This window comes from Bos indicus x Bos taurus, unplaced genomic scaffold (assembly GCF_003369695.1).
Source record: "Bos indicus x Bos taurus breed Angus x Brahman F1 hybrid unplaced genomic scaffold, Bos_hybrid_MaternalHap_v2.0 tig00003415_arrow_arrow_obj, whole genome shotgun sequence".
Taxonomy (NCBI): domain Eukaryota; kingdom Metazoa; phylum Chordata; class Mammalia; order Artiodactyla; family Bovidae; genus Bos; species Bos indicus x Bos taurus.
In genome coordinates, this window is record NW_020867661.1 from 10,384 (window position 1) to 24,526 (window position 14,143).

The 14,143-nt window shown below is 47.6% G+C and overlaps 1 long non-coding RNA gene across 1 annotated transcript; it reads left to right on the forward strand.

Annotated features, from left to right (window-relative positions):
* The first annotated feature begins 638 nt into the window (after nucleotides 1–638).
* On the forward strand, nucleotides 639–8,909 carry LOC113889014. Its single transcript, XR_003510137.1, has 4 exons — nucleotides 639–744; nucleotides 6,119–6,160; nucleotides 7,335–7,857; nucleotides 8,485–8,909. It is a non-coding gene; the product is annotated as an uncharacterized LOC113889014 (long non-coding RNA).
* The last annotated feature ends 5,234 nt before the right edge of the window (nucleotides 8,910–14,143 follow it).

The window sequence follows — 14,143 nt, forward strand, 5'->3', positions numbered from 1 at the left end:
CCCTTTGGGAGGCCCCTAGGCCATGCCCTCTACTCAGAACAGCTAAGAATCCTGAATAGGCAAAGCAGCATGTGGTGGTGCTCAGTGAGGGTTTTTAGACTGAATAAACTACTCTAACATGATACAAGGAACAAGCCCAGAGTTTAAGAGAGGATCTCCAAACCTATCTTCCAAAAGGAGGTCTTGCTCCCTTGAATGTCAGTGCATGAAACAGCGCTTGGGAAGGGAAAAGGTGTGTCATGAATATTTGGTCTGCAGAGGAGACAAAGTGGTGTGTAGAGATGATGTGCAGGCATGTCCCAGGACACTGAGCACACGGACAGAGTGACCGGACTCTCAGCCCTGCTCTGGGGGCATTGCACTCTCTCCATCCCTGACAGAGCATGAGCAGCTCACACGTGTCTTGGAGAGTATGGTCACATGACCTGGACCTGGCCAATCAGTGTGCTCCATCCCTGGCCACCATGATTGGCACTGACCAATCGGGACCCAGGACCAGGCCTCAAGCTGGATTCAAAGGAAGAGGAGGGCTGGCTCTGCCGGAAGGGGTGGGGCCCTGTGAGGTCAGGCTGCAGCAGTGGGAGGGGGCGTGAGTTCACCTGGGGCAGTTGGTGACCTTCTTGCGCCCGTTAGGGCAGAGCCGCTGGCCTGATAGGAGGGCGCTGCTGAGCCCAGGGGTTGAGAGCGCCGGTTCCTGCTGTGGTCCCGGAGCTCCACCTGAGACCGGAGGGAAACCATCTGCCCGTGAGTCCTCTCCTGCTTGACTGTCAGCTTGTTTGGACTACGCTGGGTTTTCTGTCCAGCTAGCTACGTGAAGACCCTGGAAATGCACCTGTGTGGGTTTTGGCTGGCTTCAGGGAAGAAATGCCAGATGACACTGGGAGACTCCAGTTTAATCTGGATTCAGGTCATATCTCTTGAAAGTGAAGTGAAAGTCCCTCAGTCGTGTCCACCTCTTGGCCACCCTGTGGGCTATACAGTCCATGGAATTCTGCAGGCCAGAATACTGGAGTGGGTAGCCTTTCCCTTCTCCAGGGGATCTTCCCAGTCCAGGGATTGAACCCAGGTTTCCCGCATTGCAGGCAGATTCTTTACCAGCTGAGCCACAAGAGAAGCCCAAGAATACTGCAGTGGGTAGTCTGTCCCTTCTGTAGCGGATCAGCATTCCCGACCCAGGAATCAAACTGGGGTCTCCTGCATGGCAGGAGAATCCTTTACCAGCTGAGCTGTCAGGGAAGCCCAGTATCTCTTAAGGCCAGCTATTCATTGTAGTATCACCCTAATTAGTCTTCATGGGATTAAGGTAGCAACCTGCTAAGGTAGCAATCGATGTCCTTTTTCTAGAGGACAAAACTGGGGCTCAAAGAAGGGGGTAACACAGCTAGAGCAAGGAAGTGTGTACCTAGACAAAACCCCCAGATCCTGCTGTTAGAACTCAGGGAAGCCATATGGTGTGGCTTGTCCATGTGACGGGGGCTAAGACACCCAGCCCACACCGGATACTGTGGGGACCTAACTTGGTAACTGCCTTCTCGCAGCTCTGAGACGCAAAAAAGCGATTTTCACTGGAGAGAGGAAGGATATGTCCCTCCATCCAACCCACCACATCCACTCCCACACCCTGCCCCCTTTCTCTTTCTTTGTGACGGAATAAGCGTCACGCTCATGTGACCACATTGGCTGTCCACCTGGAGCTGCTACCGGAGAGGCCAAGAGCCTTTGCTCCCGAGTACCCCTCTTTCCTTTGCACTGTGGGGGCCCTTCTCGACACCTGCACACCAGAGGCCGTTTCTGAGACATGCAGGGACCCTCCTTCAGTTTGCAACAGATTGCATCCATCACTGTCCTTTCAATGCTTCCCTTGACACTCAGCTCCTGTGCTCCTTTGTCTACATTGCGACCCACCTGGCTGCCAAGGGAGGGACAGAGCTGACCATGAATCAAAGCTCAGATCTGACAGGCAGGAATCTGTGTATAAAGGGCCTGATTAATCATGCTGTAGAGGCTGTAGTGGGCTCCAAGGATCCGTAAGTAGGACTTGGGCCAAAGTGATTCCACAGCTGTTTTAATGCCTGGGGTGGGTCTGGTTATAGTGGGGGTGGGGTGAGTCTCCTGAGGTTCTGAAGGCCCACTGTGTGCAGATTCATGGCGCATAGAGAAGAGAAGGCAGAGTCCTTCCCTGGAGGTGGTCAAAGCTCATGGATGAGCCAGACAGGCAGGCAGGGCACGAAAGCACCTGAGCTGCCATTATGAGTGAATGGTGTGGGGGCAGAGGAAGAGAACCAGGTCTGCTCGCTTATTGGAGCCCAGGGCAGGTTGTCCCCAGACTAAACACTTACTACGGTGATTACCGTCACTGCTGTCTGCAAAGGGTTTACGTTGGTGTGTGTCTTCATCTAGTGGTCAGGCCGTCTCTAAGCTACACTGGCCATGGGCATTGCCTCTCCTTGGAACTTGACATGTTTCATCTCTTCCCTATGGGACATTCATTTCTAAGAGGGTTTTTGGGCCACAAGGAGGTTGGGTTTTTCTCTAGCTTTGTCTCATGAGGAACGCTTTTCCACTTGTTGATGTGGTTTGTTTTCCCAGCTCTCTTTCTTGCCTTATTTTGTCAATTTGTTTCTGCCAGAGGAAGAGCTCAGAATTTGCCTCTGGCTGATATGTGACACTTACAACAGCAACACCTACCTGGATATTATGACCACATTTGCCGAAAGGGCTTTGTTTTGCAGAAGACATCTTGAAAGTACCTACACTGTCCTTTCAGATTCCCAAAGGCTATTTGAAATGAAATAAAAACAAGAATTCTCAAGTTTAGTCTTACAATATGTGGGGAGTCAGAAAAATCCCCTGGAGAAGGGAAACACCACCCACTCCAGTATTCTGGCCTAGAGAATTCCTTGGAGTGTATACTCCGTGGGGTCACAAAGAATCAGACAAAATCTGATGACTAATCAACAACACCGAAGCTTCACCATTTGTCAGAGATAACAACAGTATTTACACGACTGTGTGCATGTTCAGTGGCTCATACGTGTCAAACTCTTTGCAGCCCTGTAGCCCCCTAAGATCCTCTCTCTGTGGAATTTTTCAGGCAAGAATACTGAAATGGGTTGCCATTTCCTCCTCCAGGGGATCTTCCCAACCCAGGAATTGAACCCCGGTCTCCTGCATCTCCTCCATTGGCTGTCGGGTTCTTTTCTGCTGAACCACCTGGGAAACAAGTCATTACATCACTGGGTTATCCTAAAGTACTTAACTTGGAGTCTGGCACTCGGGAAATTCTCACTGGTGATGTGAATATTCAGTCATATATCATTATTGCTCATATGATAATGAAATGGCCATGCTCATAAAGGAGAAAGAAGAGCCTTTCCAAGTCCAATTAAATCCTTTGCCACACATATCTTTTTAAAAACTTCTTGACTTTGAAATGAACATCAAACATAAAGACATTGGTTATGGCCTCCAGAAAAGATTGAGCTGTACCAATAAGTGATGAGGATTCTTCTCCCAGTTCCAATATGCATGCGTTGTTTCCCGGGCACCAGTGAGCACTTCTCCGGTGGGCTCAGAGAGGCTGAGTCACTCACCAGAGACAACACAGCAGCAGACCAGGACTCCGACCCAGGTCGCTGAAACCACGCCTCCCTCCTGTGCCCATCTGACCTGCCCCTTGAGGGCAGCAGGAAGATCTGGGCTCCCCTGGCCTGAGCCCCCGGGCCTGCCTCCCCTCGTCCGTGCTGGGATGTGTCCATTCCCAAACCATGCACTGTGTCCCCCAGCCCTGGGCCATCATCTCAGGCTCCAGGCTCCCTGCAGGTGAGCCCCATGCCCACCAGCACACCTCTGAGCCCTGCCCATCTGGTCTCTGTGCCCGAGTGTCCTGATCCTACCTGTTTTCTTGAGGCAGCCCCAGGACTGAGCCCTGCTTCTTCGAAGCTCCCTTCACCAAGCCCAGTGAGGCTCTGCCCTGTGGCTTCATGACAAGTATGGTGGGCTGAGTGGTGGCTCCAAAAGCCATCCATCCTTCTGCAGCCTCCAGAGGTGGCCTTATTCCGATGAAAGGTCTCGGCAGATGGAAGTAAGTTCCTGACCTCTGCACCAGATCACCCGGGATGCATGTGGACCCTAAATCCAACGACAGGTGTCCTTGGAAAAAAAAGAGGGGGTGATCTGAGGCACAGAGCCACCCAGGGGAGAAGGTTTGTGCAGATGGACGCAGAGGTCGGGGTGATGTGGCCAGAAGCCCAGGGAGGCCTAGCATCCCCCAAGGACTGGACCAGGCCAGAGGGACCCTCCGCTGGAGCCTGTGGAGGGAGCTCAGCCCTGCCCACACCTTGATCACAGGTTTATGACTCCAGAACTGGGGGGGGGGGAATGAATTTGTGTTAAAGCTGTCCAGTCTGTGGCCAGTGGCTGCAGCCACTCCTGGACACTGAGAGTGAACTTGCTGGCTCCAAGGTGAGAACAGTGGCAGGACCCACCCCCTACCCCCTAACCCCAACACACAATCTTATCATGAGGTTAAATGAGTTCATACACACAGATGGCTGAATCAAGGACTGACACTTGGATCTCAGCCCGCTTCACTTCCTCCTCCTCGTCACCATCACCGTCATTGTGAGGGGCCCTCATCCACTCATTCAGTGGACATACAAGGCCCTGATGCGGGCAGTGAGGCCAGCGAGCTGGGAGGCTCTGCACAGGACTCACCCTGCCTGCTGGGGCCGCATGGACAAGGCTTGTGCAGTGACACGGAGGTCCCGGGAGAGGCTAGATCCTCCGGTCGTGGGAGGCATGGGCGCCTCAGCATCAGAGGTGGAGGGTTGAGCCGGGTTCATCCTGGGGGGCTGCAGCCCTTCACTCAAAGTGGAGGAAGAACCCCATGTGGCACCCAGTGTCCGGTAGCCTCCCCTTGCCATGGCAGGCTGCGGGCAGAGCCATGGATGACCAGGAGTCTGCATCTCTCTAGGGGCCGAGGCTGGCACTGAGTGAATCCTCAGTGAGGATTTTTTTTTTAAAAAAACATCCTAAGTGACTTCAGCTCCATTGCTTTTTGCCAAAAACCTACAATGATCCCAAGAGCTTTGTACACTCCAAGGGTGGTGACTGGATGTGGAGCCCAGCACAGACCCAAGTCAGTCCTGCCCTGAGTCCCACGGGCCAGCAACACCATCCCCCTTCCTTGGCCTGGCTTTCTTCTGCCAGGACCCCCAGAATGGTGGAAAGGCAAGTGTGGCCTCAAGCTGAGGGGCCCAGCCTGGGCTCCAAACCCCTGGGGGTCCCCTTGGGACGTCTGGTGGACCTAGTTCCCCCTGCCGTGGGGCAGCTCTCTCTCGGGGACTGTCGTGTTTCTTTGCTTTCTGTTGTGATGGGGCACCCCAGTTATCTCAGGGCGATGGGAAGTCTGTTGGTGTTACATGCTCCTGCCTTAGATGGGGAAACGTTATTGCTGCATTGACACTTCTCACTCGATACTGGGTATCTGTTAAACACAAATGGCAAGGGGAACAGAGCAAAACAGAAAAAGAAAAATAGAGAGTTGCTGGGTTGCTTCAGGTCTCACCTGTGATTAAGAGTGTGTACAGCCTGCATGTGCCTGCCAGCTACCAGGTGTCAGGCCCTGATTTTAGACACCCAGCTTAGACACACACTAAGGAGTCATTGACAGATACAGTTTATGTGTATTTAAAGTCTACATTGTGATGACTTGATGCCCATAGACGTCGTGGAATGATTGCCTTACATACACATCACCTCACACGGTTAACTCTGTGTGTGTGTGTGTGTCTTTTATGTTGTTCTTATAATCCATGAACACAGTATAGATAGCTCTCCATTTTTTAAGATCTTCTTTAATTTATCTGAGAAGTTTATAGTTTGCTGTATGTCTTGCATATGTTTAATTAGATATCTTGATATTTTCAGTGCCATTATAAATTCCTAATAGATACAGAATTTACTTTTCTATATTCACTTGGTAAATCCATATATTTCAAATCATTCTAATTGTATTTGTTTATGTATACACAATTATGTCTGCAAATAAGTTCTTTTTTTCCCCTTTGCAACTGTGATAACCCTTTACTTTTTCTTGCCTTATTGTATGGACTAGGATCTCCAGTCCTGAGTACATTGGTGAACAGAAGTAGTAAGAGTAAGTATCCTTGTCTCTTTCACATTATCAGAGGAAAAGCTTTCAGTATTTCACCATCACACATGATATTAGCTTTTTTGTAGATAGTTTAATCAAAATATGTAAATTGTTCTCTGTTAGTTTACTAAGAGTTTTTTCTTAGTCGTGAACTAAAATTATTACATTAAATTTTCTTAAGTTTATTTTCTGCAGATTTTGAAATGGGTAATTTTCCTTTTATGTGATTATTTTTCTTTTATGTGATTTAACTTTAAAAAAATTTTGTGATTCTAAAACAACCCCAACCTGATCTCAATGTATTCTCCTTCAGTTGGACTTTATTTGATTATTTCATCTATACTCAGAGTCTGTAATTTTACTTTCTTGTACTTCTTCCTGGTTGGTTTTAGTATCAAGGTTATGCTAGTCTTATAAAACAAGGTTGGAGAGTGTTCCTTGTTTACTGCAAGAATTCCTGTGAGATTACTGTTTTCTACCCTAGAGTTTTGGAAGAATTGATTAGTTGGTTTTATTGTGGGGAGGCTTTTAATTTCAGATAACATTTTGTTCTCTCAAAGTTAGAATTTAAAGCTGTTAACAAGCATGTTTTCTTGACGTTAAGATCAATGAGAGACATTAAAGGTGTTCTGTGACAGTATCCATGTATTAGGGTGAGTACACACTAAGAAGTGTACTAACGTATATACACACATCAACACACAGTGACTCGGCCCCTTTTATTTGAGTTGAGAGCGTGATTACAAGTAGCACTCGAAAGGTGTAGTTTGTTAGAAGAAGAATTAGGTGCCACACATAAAGAGGTAAGTTTGATCAGTCATTGTGTAATTTCCATGAAGGTTTGTCATTTGAATCCTTTCATTTAAAAAAAAAGAATGAAAACTGTAGTGGTGGGCATCAGGTGTCATTTATCGTTCTGATTGAGGACCTTCCCACCAGGGTTATTTTAATGACTAGTAAACTAGACTTGTGGCTCAGAGCTGCAGGATCTCTTAAGTAGCCCTTTGTCCAGTGGAAGACAAATTCTGACTCTAATCACCTGGTGGTATTCGGGATGGATAGCATCACCATGTATTTTCTTTTTATGTTGCGTTTTCAGTTTAGACTTGAATTTTTCCAGGTGTTTTGCTGTCTTTACTTATTTCTTTACTCTAATTCAATTTTTTGGTTTTAGCAGATGATTCTTAGAGGAGAATAACCAGGAAAAGATACTAATGCACAGGGTGCTTGATGTAAATCATGAGCAAAAAACATGCCAAGCGCCAATGGAAAGGCAAGTCCTTGGTCTCACTCTCTGTCTGGTTCTTGTCTTACCATCCAGTCTGTGTGGGGCTGTCGGGACCTCTCACCAACATACCATGTAGGTCTGAGTGGCTGTGAGGGTCTTGTGAGCTCCCAGAGCGCAGAAGGCAGTTTTGACCTCACTGATTGCCCGGAAGTGCTGTGGTCCCTCCCTGTCAAAACAAGTCTGTCTAAGGCTTCCTTTCCCCCTTAGAGACCCTCTAAGCCACGAGGAAGACCTGGCTAAGGTGATCGACCTCCAGGAAGTCATAGACAAGCAGGAGCAGAGCCAGATGGAGGAGCGCCTGGCAGCCCTCTTTGCCCATGTGTCAGAGCTGAAGGAGGACCTGGACACGGCCAGGAAGGACCTCCTCAAGTCCGAGGACGTGAACAGGAAACTGCAGCAGGATGTCCACGAAGTGAGTGACGGCAGCTGTGTCTGTTGTCCTGAGGTGGACTGTGGGTCCCTTGTTCTCCCAGTGATCTCAGCCTTGGCATGGCTGTGTGAGCAAGAGCAGAGCTCTAGCGAGACCGCAACTGGCTGCCTCCCCGCCTCTGCATTGAGATCTCTGGGGTAGAAGAGGCCTGGTCCAGGCATTCTGTTGGCAGTGAACCAACATTAGGGCAGCCCTAGCGCTGTGCTGCACCCTGGGTGTGGACTCCTCATTTCTACAAGTTCTAGGGTGCCCAGTGTGTTCCTTTTTTAAAAATTCATTCATCCATTCATTCATTTATTAGCATATAGTTGCTTTACACTGCTGTGTCAGTTTCTGCTGTACAGCAAAGTGAATCAGTCATCTATCTATCTATCTATCTACATATCTCCCTCTCTTTTAGATTTCCTGCCCATTTACTTCACCACAGAGCACTGAGTAGACTTCCCTGTGCTGTGCACTAGGTCCTTACTCGTTGACTTTATGTGTAATATCAGTGCTGTATATATGTCAACCCGAGTCTCCCGGTTCATCCTCTCCCACCCCCCACCCCCACAACTCCCTGTCAAATGTGTTCCTGATGATGCTGAAATTTCCTTCTGATTCACTCAGGAGAGTCTGGTGACGTCTGTGGAGCCCGTTCTCTTGGAGAGATGGAAGCATGCTGTGTGGACTCTGCTGAGGCAGCTTTCCTGGCCATCTTCTCGAGTTTCTGAGGTTCCGCTCCTTGAAGGGATGTGTGACAGTGATACAGTCAGACAAGTCGAGTGATGTTTGCTCACCCTCAGATCTTCAGGCCCGAGCTGTGTGACCATGTGGAATCATGATGTTTCTGGCGGTCGTGTCTGCGGGTGTCATGATTTATGAGAAACTACCTAACGGTCACTGTGAAAACAGAAGAGTGCTGGGGGTTCAGGCCTCCTCCTGTGAGCCTCACCTCTCCTCTGTGCACAGACAGACAGCGCCCACCCTGCCCACCCCTCCCCCGTGAGACCGTCTCAGAGAGAACCCCTCCAACATGTGGTACAGCAAGTGTCCTTGTTTAGTAGCTTGGTGTGAGTAATTCCGTGTGAGAACTCAAAACAGAAATATTTGCACAGGTTTGTATAAGCTATTCACACTACTCTTTGGCAACAGGAGATTAGGTGGCAGAGTTTAATACATACAGAATTCTGGAAAAAGCGTTTTTAAGACCTTTCACTTTTAATGTTAGGACTTTGCCCACACTGGTTACTTAATGACTAGGGAGGGACCTGAAATGGATTTTGAACTGGCACACAGGAGTTGTACCAGCAGCAAGTTCTGGTCCTGGTTTGAGCGTTTCATACATGTGGTGTAACTCTGCTTTAGAAGAACTAGGCTTGAGAAATCTGTGCCCAGTTGTGTTACACTTTGATCTGCTTGCCTCATTCACAAGCCAGGTGATTCCTCCCACCATAGTCAATGACAAGTCATGTCTCAGTCTCCATTCACGTAAAAAAGACGACAGGTTATTAACCTTCTGCGACTCTTAAGAAATAGCAGTGTCACAGTCTGTCAGGCCCCTCAAATAAATACACCCAAATATCAACTGGTCGCCCCCCCCCCAACCCAGTTCCAAACCTCTGCCTGTGTTTTTGAGTGTTGTCAATCCTGTGACTACCACTCCGTAGTACCAAGTTTGACCCTAAGGAACAATGTTTGTCTTCTCTCTCACTGGCCACGAAGCTAAAGGCTCCTTGAGGTGTGACCATGAGCAACACCCAGTCATACTGTCCACACACCAGACAGGCCCTTGTCACACTCGACAGTGCTGAGGGGAGCTGCTTGGGGGAGCGGCCTGCCCATGGTGGAAGGGAGCCCCTCGTAGCCTCGTCTGGTCCAGTTCAGATCTCAGGGTCTCCAGGTTTAGAATCAGCTGGTCCTATGAAACAGCAAATGACACAGCCTGCACCGCTTGCTTTCTGGATGTAAAATGACTTGCACGAAAATGTACAGAACAGGTTACAGGAGTAGTTATCAACTCCGAATATTTTAATTGTGAGAAAATATTCTCTAAGTGTCCCATAGCAAATAGAAGCACTCAAAACAATATTAAACCCTATAAACCATAATGAATAAGAAGTTCCATCTGAGGTGTAGAAAAGCTTCTGGAGGAAACATGGCAAGCCATTAATAATGATGAAGTCTGTAGAGAGAAGCTGGACTTGGGGCGGGGGTTCGGGTAGGGGGGCAGGACTCACTCTATTGCCCTCGCTCCTCTCATTGCTTTAAACTGTATCCATGGAGCTCACCTGCATTCCTCACATTCATTCCTCTACAACCCACTTCACTTCTTCACGGGGTAAAACAAGTCAAACAGGCCAAGTTTCTGAGTCACTTGACAACCTGGCAGCTCTGTGCTGTCGGCCACGGCAGTCACTCGCCTCCTGCAGCCCCTGAGCACGTGAGACAGGCTGGTGCAACACTAGATGTGGAAATCACACAGGATTTCAAGACTCACAGTGAAAAAAGGGCGTCAAATAGCCCGTTGGTTTTTAAGGAAGTTTATATTGCATATGTGGCTCATATTATCTTTCTAACGGACAGCACAGTCCACGTGAAAGGCTCATGCTTTGTCTCAGCTTTCGGGTGAACCCAGAAAGGACTACTCAGAATTCTGAACCACACACAATGGCCACACACTCTAAATCCATCTATAATGCAAACACATTCAGTGTTCAAAACCAGAAATGCTATACATGTTACAGCAGTGGATTAGCCATAAGGAAAATGTAACTCGACATCTGCTAAGTATCTTTAGTGACTGGAAGAACGAACCCAGCTCAATTCAGCTCTTAACAAATTTCTAAATGATTTAGAGATTTAAGTAGCTTGTTGTTTTGCATTTCTTCTAATTGCTTTTTAGCATTTTCAGCTTCCCATAGGAGAGCATTCTGAAAAAGATACAAACAGCTTTAGTGTCAATTCTTACAGACGTTGCATGGACTGTGAGATGGCTACTCTTCTGTCTGAAAGCATAAAGCACCTCGGGATGAGTGGCAGACCTCGTGCCCAGAGTGAAGTGCCAGCACGAGGCTGGATGACAACTTTTAACATTAACTTGTACACAGTCAATCTCCTCCTTCCCCGACTGATCTTTTAGATACAAGGAGGCCAGGTCCTGGGAGAAGTGAAACTGCTTATAGCTTTTTGCAGTTCAGTGGTCACTCAGGAAACTGGCACAGGTTTCACATGCCAAATTCAAGCCTGAGACAAAACTATCCCCACCTCAGGGCCAGCCCACAGGTCAGGGTGAAGTGAGGGGACCACACTGTGTGGTCTCTAGTGAGGTGTGTGTTTCATCTTGGGTTTTGTGGGGGGAAAACGTGCCACAGAACTTGTAGTGACCATTGGTCTCTCTCAGACAAGCGTTGCCCAAATGCCAACCTCGGGGAAGGTTCTGGGCCTCGTCTTTAGGGCACTGGTGCAGCTGGGACAGGTTTTCACCGAACCTGAACCAGAGTGTTGCCCACTGAGCTGCTCTGGTGGAGGTTCTCAGCCATATTTCAAAGCAAATGAAAAGAGAGAAGGCTGGAGTTGGAATATGAGAATACTTGCTTTTAGTTGATTCAGTCTTTTCTATCACTTTATGTAAAAGATCCTGAACTAAAATTATTGATTTGACTGTGTCAGGCCTTAGCTTAGCTGCGTCATGCGGGATTCCTTTGTCGTGGTTGCCACGTGGTCTGTGGGATCTTAGCTCCCCAACCAGCCATCGAACCTACGTCCCTGACCTTGCAAGGCAGACTCTCAGTCACTGGACTGCCTGCAAAGCCCCAGAAACAAACTTCTAAGAAAGAAACGAAAGGGTGAGGGTGGACCTAGAAGAAAGTTCTAGCATGATGGCTGGTAACACTGGGGCCATCAGTGGATCCGGCTCTCTGAGGCTTTCTGTAAAGGTTGCAGGCACACATCTATGTCTGTTCCTTTACACACTGCCTGTGGATACTGTCACGCTTATTCACTAGCATGAAATGCTGCTACTCAATTATTCATACCAGTAAAGACATTCACTCTGGGGCCCTCTATGGGAAGACTTTTCCAACTCCTATCCTGGAGATTGCCCCCCCACACAGGCCGGGCCAGGCCAGGCCAGGCCAGATGCGCCTCTTTCTAAAGAGGCCGTGGGATTGGCTCACCTTATCCTCCAAAGCTGCCATTCTCTCCTTCAGATGAAGCTGAAGCTTCTCATCTGATTCGGATAGAAGCTTGTCCACGGTATCTGATAAGTGTTTATTGGGCTCTTCATTTTTAATCTCTGCATCGCCTCAAACAGGAAAAACAAAAACTCATAAACTTCAAGAGCAAGTATGGTCTTTCTTTTAAAACACCAGGGAGCCGCGACATGAGCGGCCTATGTCCTGGTTCCCGAGGCGGTCCCCTCCCATGGCCACCTCTGGTGGGCTCTTAAGCATCACCAGAGCAGATGGGCAGGTGCAGAGGGAGGCAGGGACTTCACTTGTCAAAGGTCACTCCCAATGCTTCTCTTTGGCAGAGCACCTGGTGGGCCTTACTGTCACCAGACATTACTCATCGCAGGGGCTTGGGGAGCAAGCAGATTTACACTCAGAAACAAGCAGACTTTAAAGGGGATCAGCTCACACACATGTTGGTGGAGGAATTTCCCAGTATACAAACAGAATCTTGAGTCTGGATTAAGGGGGTAAAATGAATTCAATTTATAAAGCAAAAGGTGAGAAAATTCATTTTGGAAAAAAAGCCAGTGGAGATAGGCTTTCACATATTTGTCTTTACATGCAACATCACTTGAATTCTTTGAAATAATTGCTGTTGTTCAGTTGCTCAGTCATGTCTGACCCTTTGTGACCCCATGGACTGCAGCACGCCAGGCTTCCCTGTTCTTCACTATTTCCCAGAAGTTGCTCAAACTCATGTCCATCGAGTCAGTGATGCCATCCAACCATCTCGTCCTCTGTCACACCTTCTCCTCCTGCCTTCGCTCTTTCCCAGCATCAGGATCTTTTCCAAGGAGTGTGTTCTTCGCATCAGGTGCCCAAGTATTGAATCTTCAGCTCCAGCATCAGTCCTTCCAATGAATATTCAGGACTGATTTCCTTTAGGATTCATTGGTTTGATTGCCATACAGTCCAGGGGACTCTCGAGTCTTTTCCAACACCTCAGTTGAAAAGCATCAGTTCTTTGATGCTCAGCCTTCTTCACGGTCCAACTCTCACATCCGTACATGACTACTGGAAAATCCGTTTCTTTAAGAAGGTGGACTTTTGATGGCAAAATAATGATCTTAGTTTTGTTTTTTTTTTTAATGTTCAGTTTCAAGCCATCTTTTTCACTCTTTTTCCCCTTCATCAAGAGGCTCTTCATCAAGGTCCCCATGGCTTTCTGTCATAAGGGTGGTGTCATCTGCATATCTGAGGTTATTGATATTTCTCCTGATAATCTTGATTCTAGCTTTTTCTTCATCCAGTCCAGCATTTCTCATGATGTACTCTGGATATAAGTTAAATAAGGAGGACGATAATATACAGCCTTGACTTACTCCTTTCTTGATTTTGAACCAGTCTGTTGTTCCATATCCAGTTCTAACTGTTGCTTCTTGACCTGCATACAAATTTCTTAAGAGGCAGGTCAGGTGGTCTGGTATTCCCATCTCTTGAATTTTCCACAGTTTTTTTAGTGATACACACAGTCAAAGGCTCTGGTGTAGTCAATTAAGCAGAAGTATGTGCTTTTCCGTAAGTCTCTTGCTTTTTCAATGACCTAACGTATGTTGGAAATTCGATCTCTGATTCCTCTGCCTTTTCTAAATCCAGCTTGAACATCTGGAAGTTCATAGTTCACATACTACTGAAACCTGCCTTGGAGAATTTTGAGCATTACTTTGCTACCGTGTGAGATGAATGCAATTGTGCAGTAGTTTGAGCATTCTTTGGCATTGCCTTTCTTTGGGATTGGAATGAAAACGGACCTTTTCCAGTCCGGTGGCCACTGCTGAGTTTTCCAAATTTGCTGGCATATTGAGTGCAGCACTTTCACAGCATCATCTTTCAGGATTTGAAATAGCTCAACTGGAATTCCATCACCTCCTCTAGCTTTGTTCATAGTGATGCTTCCTAAGGCCCACTTGACTTCACATTCCAGGATGTCTGGCTCTAGGTGAGTGATCCCACCATCGTGAATATCTTGGTTGTGAAGATCTTTTTTATACAGTTCTTCTATGTATTCTTGCCACCTCTTCTTAATATCTTCTGCTTTTGTTAGGTCCATACCA